The sequence below is a fragment of the Falco punctatus genome (assembly GCF_963210335.1).
Source record: "Falco punctatus genome assembly, chromosome: 4".
Lineage (NCBI taxonomy): Eukaryota > Metazoa > Chordata > Aves > Falconiformes > Falconidae > Falco > Falco punctatus.
In genome coordinates, this window is record NC_137583.1 from 20,384,507 (window position 1) to 20,404,765 (window position 20,259).

General features: G+C 39.3%; 1 protein-coding gene across 1 annotated transcript in view; it reads right to left on the reverse strand.

The window, feature by feature from the left end:
- The window catches only part of PDZRN3 (PDZ domain containing ring finger 3), a 147,583-nt gene that overhangs the window by 118,023 nt on the left and 9,301 nt on the right, over positions 1-20,259 (reverse strand). The gene's annotated exons all lie outside the window — the stretch shown is intronic.

A 20,259-nucleotide genomic window follows, 5' to 3' on the forward strand; every position in this document is an offset into this window, starting at 1 on the left:
CCGCTGTCATGAAGGAATGGTAGTAAAACCTTACAGTTAACACTGCTCTATACACACCGGTCTTTGAAGATACGATGTCTGGCTCCAGCAGTGCTATTATGAGTAGGCAGCTGGGGGTACTGAGTCAGCCCGCAGGCTTTCTAGGTAGTGAAACAAGTCAAAATACTGTTTAAAAATGGTTTTTCCTGTGTTGCAAAACAGCATGAGTGTGAATCACAGGCCTGTGGTTGGGAGACAAGAGTGTGAAGTAAGCAGCGCATCTGGGGCAGAAAGTAGGAAATCGATGAGCATCTTTTCTCTGCACCAAACTCCAGGAACGCTAGGTCTCTTCTGCTCCTACCCCATACCTTGTGCAGTCATATTTAAAGTACACTGATGTGAAAAACTAGCAGTGAGAACAACAGCGTTTTACAGGCTTTTCATGTTAAATAAAATGACAACACAAGGGATGAGCTAGAGAATACGGCCCATGGGAAAATTTATATGAAATAATGCTTTCTTCTGAGTTTGAAAATCAATATTATGTGTATAGTACTGATATGGTCTAAGAGTTACACTTTGATTTCAAGGCTCCCAGATTTGTTAGGAGTGTCTGGTCTGGATCTCAATTCTACTCTTCAGAACTTGCATTAGTGTCCCAGAATGCGGGGACTAGTTATAAGCCTCAGGTCCCAGTCATCTGCGTTTTAGTTATCATTTTATCACTCTTCTGCAAGCCATCTTCTCCAGTATAAATAATACATACCCAGCAACTGTACTATCTTTGGTTAAACCCAGCAATAATGTGTCAGTGCTATAGATTACATATGTCAACAGATCCTTACTGGGTAATGGTTTAGTGTTTATTATATATCCCCAAATACATATTCTGAAAACATTTCAATGTTATTTCATTTCACACTGTAAAAACCCAGGTCTCAACACAAATGTCAGGCATAACAACACTGAAATCCTTAAATAAACAGTCTTTTGGGGGCAGTTCTGTTAAAGGATGTTTTTCAGAAGTGGGTGCCATTTGTTGGAGCTTGCCCTGAACTGTCAGCATACCTTTTCAATCAAAGCAACAGCTGCCAGACTGATATAGTCCTGCCCCAGAATGAGAACACTTCAGAGCTTACATGCCCTTGTCTTATCTCGGAAGAGTCTGTAGCTGCTGATACCAAATCACTAAAAATGGCAGCAGAAACAGTAATTCAGGGCTAATCTAATATCATGGGCAGAAGGGAAGCTGCAGTCCACCCCACCCTACATTCCTTGAACACCCCAATCTCCCTCTGGGAGTCTTAGGTATACAAAGAATAAATGCTTTCTCTATCTGTTAACTGATTGGCATTTCACTCTTTTTAAAAAGATGTGTTATTAATTGCTCTTAGAAACAGTCAAATATAGCAAGCTGTAGTTGAACGCAGAATTCATGGATAAAAAGAATTTTATTAAATCTGGAACTTTAAGCAGCTGTTATCACTATTATGGATGCTTACTATTCATCACGAAAATGTAGGTATAGCCTACACTTAATAGTGTATATAACTGCAGGTGTTGCCACTATGGGAAGCATTTTAACTTTCAAGTATTTGTTTTCAGGACTTTTCTGAAAAGATTCCTATTTTGTCCCAGACCTTTCATGATTTTCTTAGTCTCAAGGTAACTGATTTATGTTTTAAGGATTAGTAAAATCCCAGAGAGACATTTTGTTATTAATAAAGTAATGTTTTGCCTCATTTTCTATCCAACCATTTTTCTGTCACTTTATGCTGCTGCTGTAACTCCACTGACTTCAGCTCTGTTAGAACTGGTTAGCTAGTCTGCTCTAGCATGACCAAAAAATATAGTGTAGGTGTGGTATGTCCTTTAATATAGGCTCAGTTGGTTATATTAAAAGTGTCGCTTCCCTAATCTTTACTAGTTCAGCATATATTAATATATGCAGTGCCTTGTTGACCCCTCTTTAAAATGTGTTACACATTAAATTTTTAGTATTACCTATCTAAGTCTTAGTCTAGACAAAGCACTGTGAAGCTACCACAAACTTCCATCCTTACACAAGAGTGAGGAGTAGCGCTAAAGCAGCCCAGAGCTGAGGATTATAATTGTCTGGGTTTATTCAGCCCTCCAGGGAAGCAGACTGCCTTTGTGCTTAAGTAACTTGATGGACTAAAAGGTCAGGGTTCCACACCTGGCTTAGCCATGAAGTTGGGTAAATTAAGCCTCTGTGCCTTGGTTCCCTAATAACAATTGAATTTGTCCTTCTGTACATTTTTTAATATTTATACTGCACATTTTTTGAGACAGGCACTTTTGTCAATGGGAATTCAAGTTCTGGGAGGGTCCCGAAGCATTACTAGAGTAGTAGTATCGAAGACCTACAGCCTTGGATCTCATATAGCTTTAATGCTGTGGGTTAGAGGTTAAGTAGGGTAGAAGGTACCTCCCCTCTCCAGTGCAAGCACAAAAAATTAGTCCTGTCTGATTATGATGTGTGAAATGCGCCCACTGAAAACAGCATGAGCCCCTGCCTTAATGGACAGCCTCATTTTGTTTCTGGTGAGCTGCTTAAATAAACCTTTAGGTTCCACTGTGAGAGCTGAACAAGTAAATAACCTTTCAGATGCCCATGTGGCATTAATGCAAAGCCATAGTTTCTTAGCACGTCCTCCAGGCATGAGCTGTTCTGAGGATGTGAGAAAGCCAGAAATGGAAAGAGCAAATGCTCTTTATCCTAATGCAACAGTTGTCAGAAATAACAAGCCAGTTGTAAAACTGTCAAATATTTGATGCTTATGTGAAACACTGTGTTATTTACCTTCTGTTGCTAAAGTCTGTTCTGTTCCATTTGTGCGACTCAGCTAATTTCTAGTACTGCTAGTAGTAACACAAAATTAATTTTAGTAGGTTCCCATTATTACCAGTATTTGATCATTTTCCTTAGGCCTTCTACCTCCTACCACTGGAAAAAATAGTGTCTATGTGACCCCATGCTGACTGCAGCAAGGAAGGTTTGCAGCAGCTGAAAATATTCCATGAAGGCATTTCTATGAACTCTTACTTACATAAATAAGCACAATCCTTTTTTGATAAGGATTTCAGACTTGGGCTCTATGGGTTTTAGAACTGTTAGTGGACATGTGAAAGCCACGAAATCTGTTGTGACAATTTCTGATGCTTGTTTGTTATACTTAGAAATAGGAAAGGAAATGCTTCAGACTATTCTGCTGCTGCAGAGCTGAGAGGCATCCTTACTTCAGATTTTAGGCAATTGTTGTGGTCTTACTGGGTCTTGAGGTCCAACTCTGGTCCCGTCCAGGGGAATGGTAAAGACAACAGACATGGGAGCAGACCTTAAAATCATATAGTATCACATCAGGCCATAAAAGAAATTAATCCTGGTTCAGTGCAAGTATAAGAAAGCTCATGTAAGACCTTGATAATGGAGTTGGTACCTAGCTGTATGACGATGGCTCATCCAGCTCTTATCGTTAGGAATCCAATAACTGCCTAAGTGCAAGCTGAACATCTTTTAAGTGGAAAGAACTTTTGCCTATGGGCTTCAACAAAAATACTTTCAAGCATCAACAAGACATCTGGTTATTGTACTGCTACTGCCTGTTAGATTAGATGTTTGTTTGCTCACATGCATTTTGAAGCAGAAACAGAAATAACACTCACTTGCCCTGACTGCTTATAAGAAGCACAAAAAGTCATGAGCACAGCTTACCGAAACTCCTATCTAGCTAAATAAGAAATAATTCATGCAGCTAAAATGAAAACCTTGGAAAGACTACAACTTTTATGTACTGCAGTTTGACTCTAACCACCTGTTGCAAAGATTCAAAATAGTTTCCAGTGTCTTTCCACATCCCAGGGCTCTGTGAAAGAGGTCTCTAAAAGGGGCATTCGAAACAATAACAGTCCCCACCTGGAGAGGAAAGTCAGTGTCAGCCTTTGCAGCAGCCTGGCAGCTGCTGATGTGAAATTCTTCTTCTACTGATGTGGGGGGAAATGGCCATTTCAATTTATAACTGAAATCTTACTTTGGTTTAAGTGCGTGAAGTGAAAGCTTGCCCTGGCACCTGTTAAAATATATCAGGCATCACTTTGCTTCACTGAACCTATCGCCCTTTACAGGCTAATAACCAATTATGTCAGTAGAAAACAGCCACTACAACATTTACCAAGAAAACTTCCAGTTCCATCTTGAAGAAGAATCGGCTTTTCCTTTCTGCTTCAAACTTCCCTCGCGTCCCCTGCAGCTGTTCTCCCATGAACAATAGATCGATTCAGGCTTACCCCAAAAGGAGAGATCACAACCAAAAATTACAACCCTCTCAGGGTTACCAAAGCAAGGAGACCTCGCTTCTTGCTGACTTGCAGCACATAGGAACTGGTTTTTACACAAACGAGGATGTGTCTGCTTGGCCTTGTGCACTTGTGCTGTTGGATTCCCAAATGACTAAGAGAAATGTGTTTGGGAATAAAAGATTTTAGTCCCCTCTATGTAAATTCCTATACAATGTTGTCATCATGGAAGCTGAAAGCCCAAATAGCAGTGATGTGTAGCGATTGTCTCTGGAAAATATTCTGAGTAAACTTAAAAGTTCAGTTGGCAGCTTTTTAATTTCTTTATAAAGTTTTTCACTTACTAAACTAAATGCCCTGAACTAATTTGTGGTAATGGTCTGCTTTGCATATAAGTAGTCCATAGCAATCTGTAGTTTTGCAGTCAGTCTCCTATTTTGAGAAAATTCCTGTTACTGTTCAAAATCCCCATAGACAACAAAAAAGTTAATTCAGAGGATGATCATACAGAGGACTTAATCAGATATGTATATAATGTACTGCCTGATGCTCCAAAGTAAACTGATTTATTTAAAGGTGATGGTAAATATTTCAGCCGAAATAGAATTTTAAATTCAGCTTTGTTCCTTTCAACAGCATATCAGCTGCCCTTTATTAATTTGTCTGTAACAACAGTGCCTGTGAAAATGTTCACTTATTAGATACTTGGCCACTGACTTACTTGCAGTGCTTGTCTTTATGTGTATTAGCATACCTTCTTACATGTTTGTACTGATGTCTTCCGTTTAAAAATCCCAATTCTTACCCCTTTGCATTAATTTCTTCAATTTCTGTTGATCTCTCCATACTTGTTTAATACTATTATAGAACTTCCTTTAAGTAACTTATTTAACATACATCGAGACTTGGATGTGTTTTCAGGCTTTACAGGTAGGACTAGAAATAATTTTTTAAAAAATTGCATGGAGTGAAAAATACATCTATTCTTTGTCACTAACTTCCAGATGCTTTTCAAAATACTTTCTGGATAAATTGCTTGTTGAAGTTCCAAAAGAAGTAAAAATATCTTGCCTTGTGCTTTCTTTTCTAGAAAAGCCTCTTCTGGAGATATGCATGTTTTTCTTTCCCTTCCTTATATGTTTACTTGTAACTTTCTCCTCTTTTAACTGTACAATAAAGGGATTATATAAAACAACATCTGAATATACATAGGTTTTATAACAAGGTGTTTAAGTGTATAAAATTATATTAGGTCTGTCTAGGAAGTCTTTAAATGTCTGTCTAATGTCTTTCCCCCAAGTGGCTCCTTTTGCTTTGTATTTTCTTACATGTAAAGCTATTCCAAGTACCAAACTGCTAACAAAATGGAATTGTATTTTACTATTCCTCTAATTTTCCACTGGGTTTTACCTATTTGTTTGCTGCTGGTCTATAGCTTTTTCCTTCTTCAGAATTTCAATTTGACTCAAACCCTCAGCTTTCTCTGAGTAGGTGGTCTGTAACATTAAACCATCAAGCAATCAGTTTTATGCTTTCCTTTCGAGCTCCAGCCCCAGCTTTCTTTTCACAAACAACAGTAGGAAATCCTCTGTCTGACATAGTAAAGGATAAAGCAAAACAAAAATCAGGCCCGTTTGTGATTCAGAGATACCCTTAGTGCTCTTAATGCCTAACATGCTACATGTTTTGATATAATAGTATGCTTTAATCCAGAGGCTATTTAAATGATAGACAAAGTAATGGCTGGGAGAGAGCAATGATAATAAACTGTAGCTTTAGGATTGACCTTGATCTAGAATTTGTTGAATTTGTACATCCAACCCAAAGGAAATTTTTAACTGTGTAGCTGAACTGTAAACTTCTACAGAACAAATCTAGTAATTTTGACACACACAAAAAATTTACATGCAGAGAAGAAAAGTAATTTTAAATAACAATGATGTAACATATGATGTCTCTCTCTAAATCACAAGCAGTGGTAAAAGTCAACGTGTTACAGTTGCAAACTCATTGTTCCAGGTTCCAAGCCTGTATCAACTCTGCAATTAATGGTAGAAACTGAAACTTAAATAAGGAATTAAAAATGAGTGCACTGTATTGGGAATGGGAAAAATAATGGGAATATCCTGAAATGGAAAAAAACCCCAACAAACCAAAACATTTTTCCATTTTCAAATAGAAAGCTAATGCTGCATTTCATTTTATTAAAAAGAACACATGTAGTAATTTGTAACAACATAATATATGGTGGTTCACTACCTCATGTCAAAAATGTAGTTTCAGGAGAATAAAAGCAGCTAGTAATCCGGACATTACAAATTGAAGAAAGTAGAAGTTGAGCAGTTCACAGCAATTGAGTTGTTATGAAGTGGGAGACTGAACTAAAAATCTGTCATTGTTTTCATAAAATTCTTCTCAGGTGTCAAATACAATTTGGATTCTTCAATGACTAGTCAAGGTTTTACATAGTCAAAGGAAATGTAAAATGAATGTGTCTGTCTTGGATCAGCGGATGTGCCTTCTGTAGATTATTTTCACATGCTTATAGACTCTTGACACTCACCGTACTCAAGACTCCAGTTTTTCTTATTCTAAAGCATATACATTAAGCAGCCGAGTAGTTCCTTTGGCTTTAGTTAAACAAAGTCCATACTTAAGCATTATCATACATGTTTTACGTGTTCAGGCTTTCCCCCCCCTGTAATAGATAGCTTACAGTAACACTACTTTCATGAGGGGCAGCTTTATCCCTAGGGATTCCTGCTCACCTACAGATCATACTATAGGCTTCCATGGAACTTAAAGTCATACTTAGAATAAATAGTTCCAAATTTACTTTTTATCTTTAAGATTAGAAAATATTTTCCATCTGTGGCCATCAGGCCTCATAAACTCACTTAGTGAATCTTCATGGCTGACATTAGCTAGACAAGATTTCTGCCCTAGCAGATATCATGTTAATTGGACACTATGCTCATTACATCAGGTCAGGATTTGTCTTTCCATTTCTAGCAGTTCTTAAAATACTGTCGTACTATCCTTGGCTACTTGCTTACTCAAAGACAACTTCCTTTCACACAGGGCTCGCATGATTTGAAATGTTGTGGTTTGCAGTTAACAACTCCTTGATTAACACATCAAGGATAGATACAAACAAAGACATCTATTCTTTTAGCATGTTTGACTTACTTATTTCCATAGTCCTTTTTCCCCTGCAAAAGACGATGTACACCATCTGATTGCCTGAGAATATGAATGACTTAGTGGGATTATTAGTCTGGTGGCAAAAAGCGGTCAAGACCTTTCCCAAGACCTTCATTTATAGCCTTAATTTGCATTCTTCTACAAGGATAAGTAAATTCTACCATGGTTTATCGCTTCATTGACAAGCCATTTTAATTAAGCAGCCATGATAATTGCGTTTCTTCCTGAAACTGCAGGAAAACACTTTCTAAGCAGTTAAAAGCTTTTGGGCTTAGTTTTTTTCCAATGGTTTTCTAAAGGAGGGGAATTAAGTGGCTGCAATCAGACACAAAAAAGTAGTATGGGCCAGACTCTGCAATTCTTGTTCATACTGAACTGAACCTCGGGCTATGGAATAAACCAATGAAAAGCAAATTATTTTTAGGGTAAGTTATTATTCAGGATAAAAGGCACAGAGTTAGTGACAAGTGTATCATCTTGGTTCTGTCGGGGGGGTTTTGGTTCCTTTGTTCTATAAATCTATTCAAATCACACAGTATTCCAAAGCAAGCATAAAGTCTAAGCAAGAGACTAAAAGTGCATCACTCCGATCTGGAGGACTGGCAGGCACACTGCTTTTCCCCTCAGATTATGCATGAAATCCATTTCATCCCAAAAGAAGGAAAAATTCACAGCATCTCCTCAGCTCCCTAAGTCCTCCCTATTTCTCGATAATCTAATGAGTTTGGGTAACTAACAAAGAACCGAAGCAGAGTGTCTGGGGAAGGCAAGCTGGGAAAACTGAAATGCACAGTGTCAGCCCACTGAAAGTAGCCTTTAATAGTCTATAAAGCTTGGAGATTTGCTAGACGCGGCAAGAGGCTAATATATTATCTATTGCTCTCCGACACCCTTGTTCATTCCTGTGTTTATTACTTGCTTCTAAAGTCAGCTGCTCTGCAAGTCTGCAAATGCCTTCTGCAATGAGAAATCCCTGAAGCGAGCAAACAAACTCACTTTTTGGTAAGCTTGGAGAGAAGGAGAGAAAGAGAGAGAATATTTTAATTAGCAGCAGGAGGTAAAACTGGCTAAAACTGAAGGAAAAGGCTCTAGTTGCTAAAGAAAGGTTTGCAATAGAAACAGTAATTCCCCTGCTGCAGAGGAGACTGCCTACAAAGCTTTTAAGAGGAAAAAGGGAGGCCAAAATGAAGGGAAAACAATGAAAGGTTATATTATGAAAAAAAAAAACCTCAAAAAAAGAGCATCGGTACGTACTGGCTCCTTGAAATACAGGAAGGAATCGGAGCTGGCTGTGTGAACTTTTAAATTCAAACAAGAGTTGCTAGCAGGGCACTTACAAACTGTAACTGCATCTGAAGGCAGCTCATTGCTTTATGTTCTAAATTGTTTCACACTTACCACTGCTAAAGGCAGGCTGTGAGAGGCCGCCTTTTTTTCAGTCTATGGCATAAAAGGTGCCGAAACTTTCACTCTGAGATGAGAGCTAGGGATTCTTGACAAACCAGCAGGAAAAGGAAAGTATTACTAGTGGAGAAAATGGGAAAATGCAAAAGTGAAAATTACATAAATTCAAATTTTCTTGCAAGCCCGTGGTTAAGACAACTGCCCCAACTCAAGCAAGGCAAACTAACTGGGTGTAAGCCAGTGACGCTGCCCCCAAGAAGTGCAGGTCCCAGGGCTTTCTTGTGTGCCAGTGTACTTCTTATTTTAGCAACATGTCATATTCTACGTTATCATCACCTGGCTTTTGTTTGTTTGGATTTGGGATGAACTAAGCTTTAAACAGTTTGATACACAGTTTTTCAAAGAACACCGATTTGAGAATTCTTCCTAGCTATAGACACGAGTTAGTCTTGATTCTGAATGAACAGCAAGGGAGACATAAATATGCAGTCAGTGGGGTGTCCTCATTAAATAAAGATTTTATTTTTTTCTTTGCAAGAAATTTGCATCAGAAAAAAGCACTGTACAGAAAGGGGGTTATTTGTTCTTAGGTTTTGGCAAATGATTATAAACTTGCACACATAGTACAGATTTAGACACCTATATAAGTTCATCAAACACTTCTTCCGAAAAAGAAGTAATGTGCTTAAAAGCTAGTGTGAGAACCGTGGTAAAAGGAAGTAATTGTAAAAATGTAACATAACTGCACTGGTGTGCCTGGCGCAGCCGCCGCTCTGGTCAGCAAGGCAGGCTGTTCTGCGCAGGGCTCCGGCTGGCTCTGGTTTGAAGCCATGCCCTTAGCCATATTTAATTCAACAGGTTAGACTGCATCTTCATGTAGAACAACATGCCATCTGCTTACAGATCAATCCCACCTTTTCCTTTTACACTCAGTTGTACTTACTCTGCATCAGCAGTATTATCCTGCTGCACAGACATTTAGGGAAGAAAAAAAAAATAGCCTTTTTTGCTAGAGGGAAAAAGAATTAGCCAGAAAATAATGGTGCATCTCCACATGCCACACAGGAAGAATAATTTAAACTTCCATCTGTTCTGCATTTGCAGATCAGGTTAGATACTCCGGGATTTCAGGTGAATTAAATGGGCCCTGGTCTGAGCCAACAGCCTGTGTTCAGGTCACACGTTGCTGTGGCCACAGGAGCCTTTTCTTTCTCACTGTGACCTTCTTGTCAAACCACAATAGCCCTCCATCCAAAAGAGCAATCTCAGAAATACTTAAAGCCCTAAACCCCCCAAATTTCACAACAAAATATTTCTTTATGTTAAAAACTATCTTCTGCCTGTCACATGGCTTCTTATTGACAAAACAGTAATGGGGTTTGAAGTAGCAAAAATAATCACCCTATTCACTTAACTCTTGAAGCTCTGCCTAGGGCCTGTTACTATTTATGGTCAGATTTTGGTCTTAAGAAGAGAGGATTGTTAAAAGAAAGAAGAAAAAGATTTTAGTTTAGAAATCAAGTTAGCGAAAAGCACTTTGGAGAACATTGCAAGGGTGGAGATCAGATGATCCTTGTGTGTGTTTCTTTAGGAGGAAAAAGAGGTTATGCAATTCCAAGCAGTCATGTGGTATGGCAGCTGCTAAAGTTACTGCTAATTTTTATTAGAGCTAGCCAGAGCCAGAAAAAGGTCTGCTTTATAAGCAAGACCTTTTAAGAAATAAACTAAATCTTCCTGAGCTGGGAGGCCTGCAGAACTGAGAGAAGAAGAAAAAATAGCACTAAAAAGTTCTCTTTTTTTCCCCTCCCCCTCAATGGATTCAGGAAACATTTTCATTCTCCCTTCCTGTTGCTGGTTTCTTTCTCATATTCATCCAATCAATCAAACATATGTATGATATTTACTAGTTTTCAGCTCAAATTCCTGCTTAGCCCCATGGCCCAAAAGGACTATTCACATGCACAACATGTAGGTGCTCTTATTCACCGACAGAAGGAACGTGGCCCCGGGCACAGGCGTTAGCTGGCCCTGCTGTGAGCGAGGGGGTTGGACTGGATGATCTCCAGAGGTCCTCTGCAGCCTCCACCATTTGGTGATTCTGCGAAACATTTAATCATTTTACTCTATTTGTTAAACTTGAAGACGGTATTTCAAAATTACCAATAACCTTGTGATAGTTTACAGGACCAAGCACCTGTGGCTCATGTCTTTGAAAATCTGTGCATAAATTAAAATTAGATCCTGAGCCAAGCTTTGTCACCAAAGCTGTTACTTACTTTCATCATTGCACACTTTTGTGTGCTTCAAGGTTATGTGCGTGATGGCAAAAAATAACGAACAGAGGCAAGTACTTCCAGATAAAATTTACTACACTAAAGAGACCAGTCATGAGTCTTCGTATGTCATCTAATCTCAGTTTAAAGAGGAATAATTCTGTACTGCTGTTAAATGGAGCATATAATTAAGCTGTGGATACGATACCAGGGTTATGGATGATAACTGTGTCAGTGTAAAGGGGTATATAACAAGAGCCTGCTGCAGGGTACACTATTCCTGAGATCCACAGGTCAAGTCCTACAATAGAAATCAATATAAATTTTATTTGTATTAAATATAAATTTTTATATATATATGATATAAATTAATGAATTCTTTAAAAGATTATTTTAACACCAGGCTTCGGTAGACTATTAAAAAGGGGCTCGCACCAACAAAAGATAATGTTTTCTGACTCTTCCACCTGCTTCACACAACTGAGGTACATTTAATGCATCACTTAAATTGCAGGTAAGATGCCTGCACCACTTACACTGTTTGGGAAGTGCGTGGCCCAGAGCACAGCAATCATCTAGTCCTTCACAAAAGGAATGTCTCCTGTCATGTACACAGGGATGGGATGTGCGTCTCTGCCACTAGTGATCACCCCACACAGCCCATTTGTACCACTCCTCCTTCCACTTGTAACAAATTCTGAACTTCCCTTTTTTTTCACACATTATTCCCCCACTCAGTCTTTAAAATCCAAACTCCACTTTCAGAGGTAAATTCTCTTTAGAGATGTAAGACTTTACAGATAGACACTTCTGTAAAAATGTTACACCACTACAGGAAAGCTAACATAATACAAATTTACTTTGGACACTAAAATGCATAATAAAGTCTTAAAAGGAACAACTTAAAACACTATTCTCATTTAAAAGCCCCAATGCTGAAGCAAAAAATTCTCAACTACTATTGTCAGCCCAGTACCATTTGTATTTATGAGAGTCTAAAAACTTTACAAGTCCTGTAGTTGTACTTTGTAGTGGAACATAAAATAGTAAAGTTACATTGTTTAAAAATTTATCAAAACGTCATGCATAAAGTAAAGAAGCCGTCAACAACATTGGAATTAACTTCACAATGCTAGTAGGTTGTCACCTCTTAAGTGTTTAAAGCACAGAATGGCAGTTAATTGTGAACAGCTTCCAGTTATTCATAGTGTAGAGAATGAATTAATTAGGCAAAGGAAAAAGCCTTATGTATGAGAATATGAATCTAAAGCCATTATTGCCACATAATTTCATACAGTCAACTTGATCAATTTCTAATTGAGCACTCCATTTTCCCTGTTTTCCTGTTGGTAATGTTTCATGTCTTACTGTAAACTAAACATTTGTCAATTTTGAAAAAAAACAAACAAAAAACCCCCATACCCAATATTGGGACATATTTTGTTTACTACCAAGCAGCAAGACCTTATTTGTCTTAAAAACTACAAATACCACTAACCAGAGGTGGCTTTGTATTATACTTCTTACTAGAACAAACAGCAGGATTTCATTTCAGTTTCCATATTTTGTTTGTGAAAAAAAAGACACATGCTGCTGTGAAGCAAGCAGAAGGAAGGCACCCGTGGCAAGCAGGTCTGCGCGCCACACTCTTGTTTTGAAGAAAAATCCCACCACCACTATAAACGAGGTTTCAGCTGCAGCATCAGGATTTGGGATCCCCAGGAAGATTTGGTCACTTTCACACATTCAGTATTTTTCACATTTGCTGAGCAAATTCCATTCCATTTTTAATTCCAAATGAAAAGTTATGCAAATTTTATCTGACTGCATTTTGAATAGCAATAGTCTGAGCTTGGGGTTTTTTGTCAGTTGATTTGCACTTTATGCATATCTTTTAGTACAATTGACATGGTAATGTACCGCATATGTACTAAATTAAGTATGATTGTGCCTGATTGCGCAATTATTATGATACAAACAAAATGTGCGAAAATAGTTGATAGGACATTCTGTGTGTCTTCTCTAAAAAGACAGTGCATTCAAAAATCTAAAAATAAAATCTAACAGTTAATCATAATGGTTTGGCTTCAAATATGGAAAACTGAACAGGAGATGATTTAAAACGCAAGGAATTGTACCACATGTGAAAAGAAGATTAAATTGTCCCATTGTTATATGGTCTATATGCATCCTTTTAAAAAAAGTATTTGTTTGTTGGAGTCTGACACGTTTCTCTCTGATTAGCTACAGAGAATAGGAAACAGCTATTTTTCACTTCCTTGGAAGACTAATCATAAAATCAGAATCTAGATTTCCCAAGTGGTTTGCATTTTCTCTTCATCACAAGCATTACAGCCGTGGGCTGACCTGCAGCATCATGTGTAGATGTGGCATTCAGGGACATGGGTTAGCAGTGGACTTGGCAGTCCTGGGTTAATGGTTGGACTCGATGATCTTGAAGGTCTTTTCCAACCTCAACTATTTCTATGATTCTGTGACTGCTCCTGTAGCCCAGGAGGTGACACATCAGGCTTGCCCTTAAGTGCGGGACAGGCCACTGTGCCAGTCAAAGGAGGGACCGACCTCCTTTTGCTTCGGCACTGGGCAGCCTGGTGAAAGGTAGGCTAGGCACTGACCCATGGCTGTCCTATCAAGGTAATTAGCATGGATTGGTTTACCAGAAAATGGTAAACACAGCTGAGGGAGAACGGATGAGATAATGCATGAGCTATGTGATCAGGCAATACGTGAGTCAACTGAGTGAGTGCCTTGCTTAATGTGAGATTTGACAGGTCTGGAAATTATCAAGGCGGTTTGCATTTCCTTTCCAAGTCCTGTTTCCTTGTGGTACCAAACAAGTTAAACAACCACAGCAAAGAAAAAAACTTTCTGGGCAGGGCATAAACTACATAATCTGTGACTTTCCTGGTTTTTTTTAAAGCATTATAAGGTGCTATCCCATCAGAATTTTTCTCCTGCTTTTCCCCTCCCAATAGTTATGAAAAGTTTGATGTGAGAGAATTTGATCTGGAAAGTATATTTCTCATAATCACTTCTCCTTTTTCTCAAGAGCAATTTCCTGTTTAACTGTGCAATTCCAACACAAACACGCACAACATTACTTAACTTCTCTGCAAGGACTGGGGATGCTACATCCCAGCTCGCCCCAACTGCAGAGCGGCCTGGAGTTTCACCCTCCGCAGCCAGTTCCCCACAGCAGGGATGTCAAAGGGTTTCCACAGGGTACAGCTGTCTGTAGAGAGCAGCATGTGAGACGACTAGGGATTGTAGGTTACTCCCAGAGGAAAGAGGAGAATGGGGCTGCCAGGAGAAAGTGCTGAGGAAGTGCCAAAGTACAGCAGCAAAGCTGCAGGTGAAACGAGTGTTGTAGAAAGCCCAGCAGCTCCGGGAGCCACCCGCAGGTAGGCACCGCTGTGGTCTCCTGGGGCTCAGAGAAGAGCCACCGCTGGAAGTCTCTGAATGAGACCAATTCCAACAACGGGCTCTAGGTGTATCCCCCATGTCCAATTAACTTATGAGTAGTTTGCGTAAAACTGGAAAGGCTGCAGCCACTCCACATGTATGTGCAGGGGATCAAGGACAAAATCCTACAATTAACCTGTTTCCCTCCCCAACCTCAGTGTGAGCAGGGCAGAGCTGCACGAAGGGTCCCTGAGTGATGTCCGGCATGCCTCGGATGCTCCAACAGCACTTGTCTTCTGGGTTGAGCTCAAGATTTGCACTGGAAAGAGGTGGCTCCTTCACAAATGTAACTGCAGCACCTTTCAAGAAAAATGGTACTCCTCCAAATTCCAGCAGTGGCAATTATTTTCTCTGATTTGTGCCGAGTTGTCATGGCCCCCATCTCAAGAGCACTAACGGTTTTCTAGGACAGGTTTCACATTAGCTAAAGACAGATACTGGGTTGTTTTCAAGCAGGCTGTGTTAACAAGGAAAGCAAGAGCAGAGGGAGGTGCAGGGTAGAGGACTGTGCGCAGGGGGAGGAGGGACTCGGGACTATAATCCCATTAATTTAAGAAGTGTTACACATAAGGGATCCATTCCTGAGTTTAGAAAGCTTTTTTGGATAATTTAATTACCTCTTTTTCATTCAACATGCCCATGAGAGCAATATTATAAGCTTCCGCAGGTTCAAAATGCCCACATTATGCTTAGGGTCAACATGCTGGGGACTTCTATTAAGGAGAAGAAAGAATAAGGTGGAGCAGGAGTTTGAGGGGCACTCACGCAGGACCTTGTCAAAAGTTGCAGCATGAAATGTGCTTAGAACTTGAGCTCTGCAGCCTACTTGCCACTGCAGAGGCAGAGACCATAGGTCCACAGCATTAGGAACAACGTTGCTTGCTTTGTTAGCAACACTTACGTTTTCATCCCATCCCATTTCTTTGTCTTTGTTGTTTGTGGGAAGGGCAGTAGTGCAGTATTGAGTGTAAAAAATCCTGTTGCACCTCTCTGGTTCCTTCTTTTCACTGTCTGGCTTATCCCTTTGCTTCCTCACCTCCCCGCCACAGCTCTGACTGCAGTGCTGGTATGAAATCAGGCAAATAAATTTATGAGAGGAAAATATGCAGTGATAACCAAGGCTGCCTGTTTTATGTTTTCCTCTTAAAGTTGTTATTATTCCCTCTTGACCAAGCTGCAGAATCTATGTTTTAGCATAGGCACGATGCTGCTTTGTAAGATACCATTAACAGATATGGACAAAGGGCTTGGAAAGCTTTCTGGGAGCATAAACTCTTAAAAAAAAAAAAAAGCTGACTCTGCTATAGCTGCATTCACTGCCCCGTTGTGTTCACTCTCCACAAATACTCTAATGTGCTTGCGTGTCCTGGCAGGAACTTGAACAGCCAATTTGAAGTCACTGTCTGAAAATGTTTTCTTCTAGAAAATTAATTCCTAACTGTATGTAGCTGCACAGTAAATCTTGTTTGCAGAGCTGAACTCTTCCATTCATGACAACGAAAAAGTTCTGTTTAACCTATACTGCCTGCAGTACGTTTCCTGCAAGTAGCTACAGCCTTAGGTTTATCCTACTAAAGCTGGCATGATTTTGAAAAGCGCTCACTAGCAAATTAGAAATTGAAGGCCATGTTCAGTTAATAATTTTATTTGCTGATTATTTGTGGAAGTTTCCTGTGAGCTGTCTGTGAGTGGTGATAAGTGAACAGGGCACACGGGGTAGGGACAGCGGCATACTGACAAGAAAGCCAGACTGGCAATACACTGAGCCCTTTCAGCCCAGAGACTCAGTCTTGTGGAAAAACTAGACCCCATCACGCACCAGCAGATCACATGAAATGTTTCTTCATTTATTCATTCACTCAATTTTAAAGCCGTCCTTGCCTCAGCAGCAGATCTTTCTTAGCACGTATGTGTCACTGACAGGAAAAGGTACACCATGCGCCTGCCACAGCATCCTTCCTTGCCCTTCCTCCGTGGCTGATGTACTTGCTCTGTGCTGATTTGGCTTTTCAGAGGCTATGCTGTTAACACAGCGACCAAATTAATTTTGCTGAAAGCCACCTAGCCACCTCATGTGAGCAGAAAATGGCTCTGCCAAAACTTACCACAAGGTGAACAGGGAACCCGCAGCAAATCGCAGATTTTGTTTGTACATATACAGTAGAAGATTTGCTAAAAAGCTTCATTGTTCCTACATGTAATCTGTGAAGAAATCTACGTAATAGAAAAGCAGTCTATAATTTGTAGCACATGAGTGTGCTTTGGGGAAAATCAATCAAATGCACTAAGACGTGTTCTCAACTCCTAAACTAATGATCCTTCCTGTGAGCAGCATGAAACACCGGGCAAGTCCCAGGTGGCATAAATCCTCAAGGTTTCAGTGGAGCTGTGACAGTTTATACTACCTCAACAGTACTCTAATTGTGCTTAAAACTTTTTAAGGTGGCAAGCAGTCAGTGTTTCAAAAGCCTCCTTCTTTCTAAGCAGTCCCAAAGCTAAACAAACAAGTTTACTAGTTAGTGAGAAGAGAATGCCGTATTTAATTTATAATCTTTCAGAGCTGATGTGCTTAAAAATAAAAACTCTGAAAATCTAATTTTGTCTTAAGAAATGCCAGGCAGCTGCGTAGAGGAGGCATTCATGGCTGGGACTTGAACCAACTTCTGTTAAGAGAGGAAATTAGGACCATTTTGTTACCCCGACAAAAATAAAATCTATGAACACAGTAATTCCTTTGCATAAAAATCAATAGTTTCAGCATGTTTTTAACATGGCAATTTGCTATGAAACATCCTAACAATAATTCAGTAAATCACTAATATTACATTAAATCAGCTGTTTGCTTTGAATGTGTTAAGTACAGAACTGCATGAAAAACATGTAGTCAAACCAGAAAAAATCTCACAGTATCACTACTTCCTTACTTCTAAGTAATTGTGAAAGATCTGGCACCAGATGTAAGTAAGAAGCATTGGTTTACAAACAGCAGTTACAAATAGACCACGATGCAAGTCCTCAAACCTAATCTGACAAGAACTTGTAGAAGTTATTTCCCTGTATACCTCAGATTACGCGTTTGCAAAGTAAGGATAATATTATTAAACAGCGAGGGGAAATTATTAAGCAATTAATAGCCACAACACGATCTTCACAGTCCTATGTAAACACTAAATATCATTCTTATTTAACAGATTCTGTAAAACAAAACACAAGGGAAAAAGGGTATTTCTCTGTATTTCTGTTACACGCTGCTTTGAGACTGAGTAGCACAGACCATGCAACATTCATCTTGATGGATGTCATTTAGCAGTGGAAACATGTAGTTTACAGTGGCATTACTTATGTCAATGATATACAAAGGGCCAAAAAACTGGTTTTACAGAAAATTCAAGACAATTCTTAAACCTAACTACTTTGCATTTAACATATAGAACAGGAATTCAAAGTCCAAATTACATTTGGAAAATATGTTTAAAAATTATCTCTGACATAATTCGAAGTTTATGTCCGTATCAGTTTGTCAGGGGATAGAACTTGCAAGCAAATGTCAATACAATAATGCACTTGCTATCAGCTATAAACAGTATTATGTATGTATCTGTATCTTACACTGCCTAATCCCTGCTGAGTAATTAGAAATGTGACAGTTCTGAAAATGAGAAATTACACTCTTATGTGTGCTTCAGAATGCATCCACCTGAAGATCCAAGCAAAGGACCATCTTCCAAAAGGAAATCAAATAATTCATGTTTTATTTCATTGTAAATTCTCTGTGATGGATGCTAGAATTAATTTTGGAGATTTATGCTCAGCAGTTTATATTGGAATAAAGAGTTCTTTGTGAAAGAGTCTATTTAAAATCACGCTGGTGACACATAAAACCTTAATACTGAATGAACGAGTCAGAGTTCTAGACAGCTAAATACAGTTCTAGATAGTTAACTTACTATCTCTCACACTTTTGAAGGCAAACGTGGCCCACTAGGATGCCCTACTCTCTATTCCAAGTTCCAGCTGTGTCCTGCCACTTACAGCTAAGTCTGTAAATGACTTTTCGGCCAAACTACCAAATCACAACTTTGGCAGTGTGAAGCTTATAAAAAAATTTGCCTCTTAGAAGGACATTATCACTAGACATTTCCTAATTTTTATCTAGATAATTTATAGGATATTTCAATTATCTAAGACAACTGGATATTAGTATGATAAAGCTCATTTAGATGCCTTGATACAGGAGGTATCCCATTTTTCCCTCAACTCAGACTAGGGTTAGGTATAGCACACTAAATATAAATTGCACAGAATGCAGAATGAGACATTTGCTTTCAGGAGGTAATGTCCACACTACATGTATTTTGAGGATCTGTATCAGAATATTCGACTCTAGTTCAGTGGATGGATTCCTGTAGTGTCTGGGGTGCATTAAATGAATTAATTTTAAACAAACAAAAAAAAATCCAGTTAGCACACTCGGAGACTACTCCACAGTGGGAATCAAACCGCATCAGCTGGGCACCATTCAGAGACTCGCTTCAACAGGACACTCCTAATGCAAACTCAGATGCTGATGTGGAGGCGCCCAAAGACAACTCTGGGGAAACAATGTGCTAAATTTTCATCGGCATTTTGTATATATTTAGAGGTGAGAAGAGTGAATATGAGTTTGTGGTCAGCACAACAAGAGTTGTCAACACATGGGTTCCTGCTACCCTTGGTGCATTATAAATACAACAAATGGCGTTAATGTCTTTATTCCGGGGTTGTCTCTTGTGTGAAAATGTAACTTGAACTGTGGAAAAGACCCTGCACAAACGCTGCTCCCATAGGCATGACTTCACACAGGGAGGGGACACAGCCAAGAAGCACAGCAGGAAAGCTCAGCCAGCCTGTCCTCCCGCCGGGTTCTTCTCAGGTTCCTTGTGCATCCAGCATAACAGCGTTTAGCTGTTCAGCCTGGCCTGCGCTAACCTTGCCAACTGCTAAACTGGTGGAGAAATGAAGTAGCAAGGAGGGAGCACACAAAAGTGAAAGGAGGAGGAAAAAAAAAGCAGTAAGGAAGGAGGTCCCTTGTAAGACAGCAGATGCTGCAGAGCCCATGGAGGTTAGCTGTCCTTGTCCCCTGTGCCGTGAGCGAGGGTGACTTGTACAGACAAATGCCACGTGACTGCAATTACAGGCGAAGATCCAGTGCTTACACTCGAGGAGCCTGAACCAGGCTTGCATGGAGACACAAGGACATTTCCTAACGAGTACTTCATTTTCCCAAGTTTTGGTTTTCATACAGTTGTTTGGTTTATGTGGCTACATACTACTTCAGAAACGGATGTCAGCTTTTCAAATATGCTTTGGGGAAGTACAAGCTTATGGGAAAATTTTCAGTTCAAACAAAATTGCATAGTTCTCAAAAAATTGTCCAGACCTTTTTGCAATTACGTTACATCATATATATAGCTTAAGCAACTCTAGATCATTTCACAGCTCAGCCTCTTATCTTTTTATAGTTCTGCTACTGTGGCTCCATTCTTTCTCATATGAAGAAACTTAATTAATATTTTATATCCTTACTAAATTGTGAATACAATTTACCATAACAGTACAG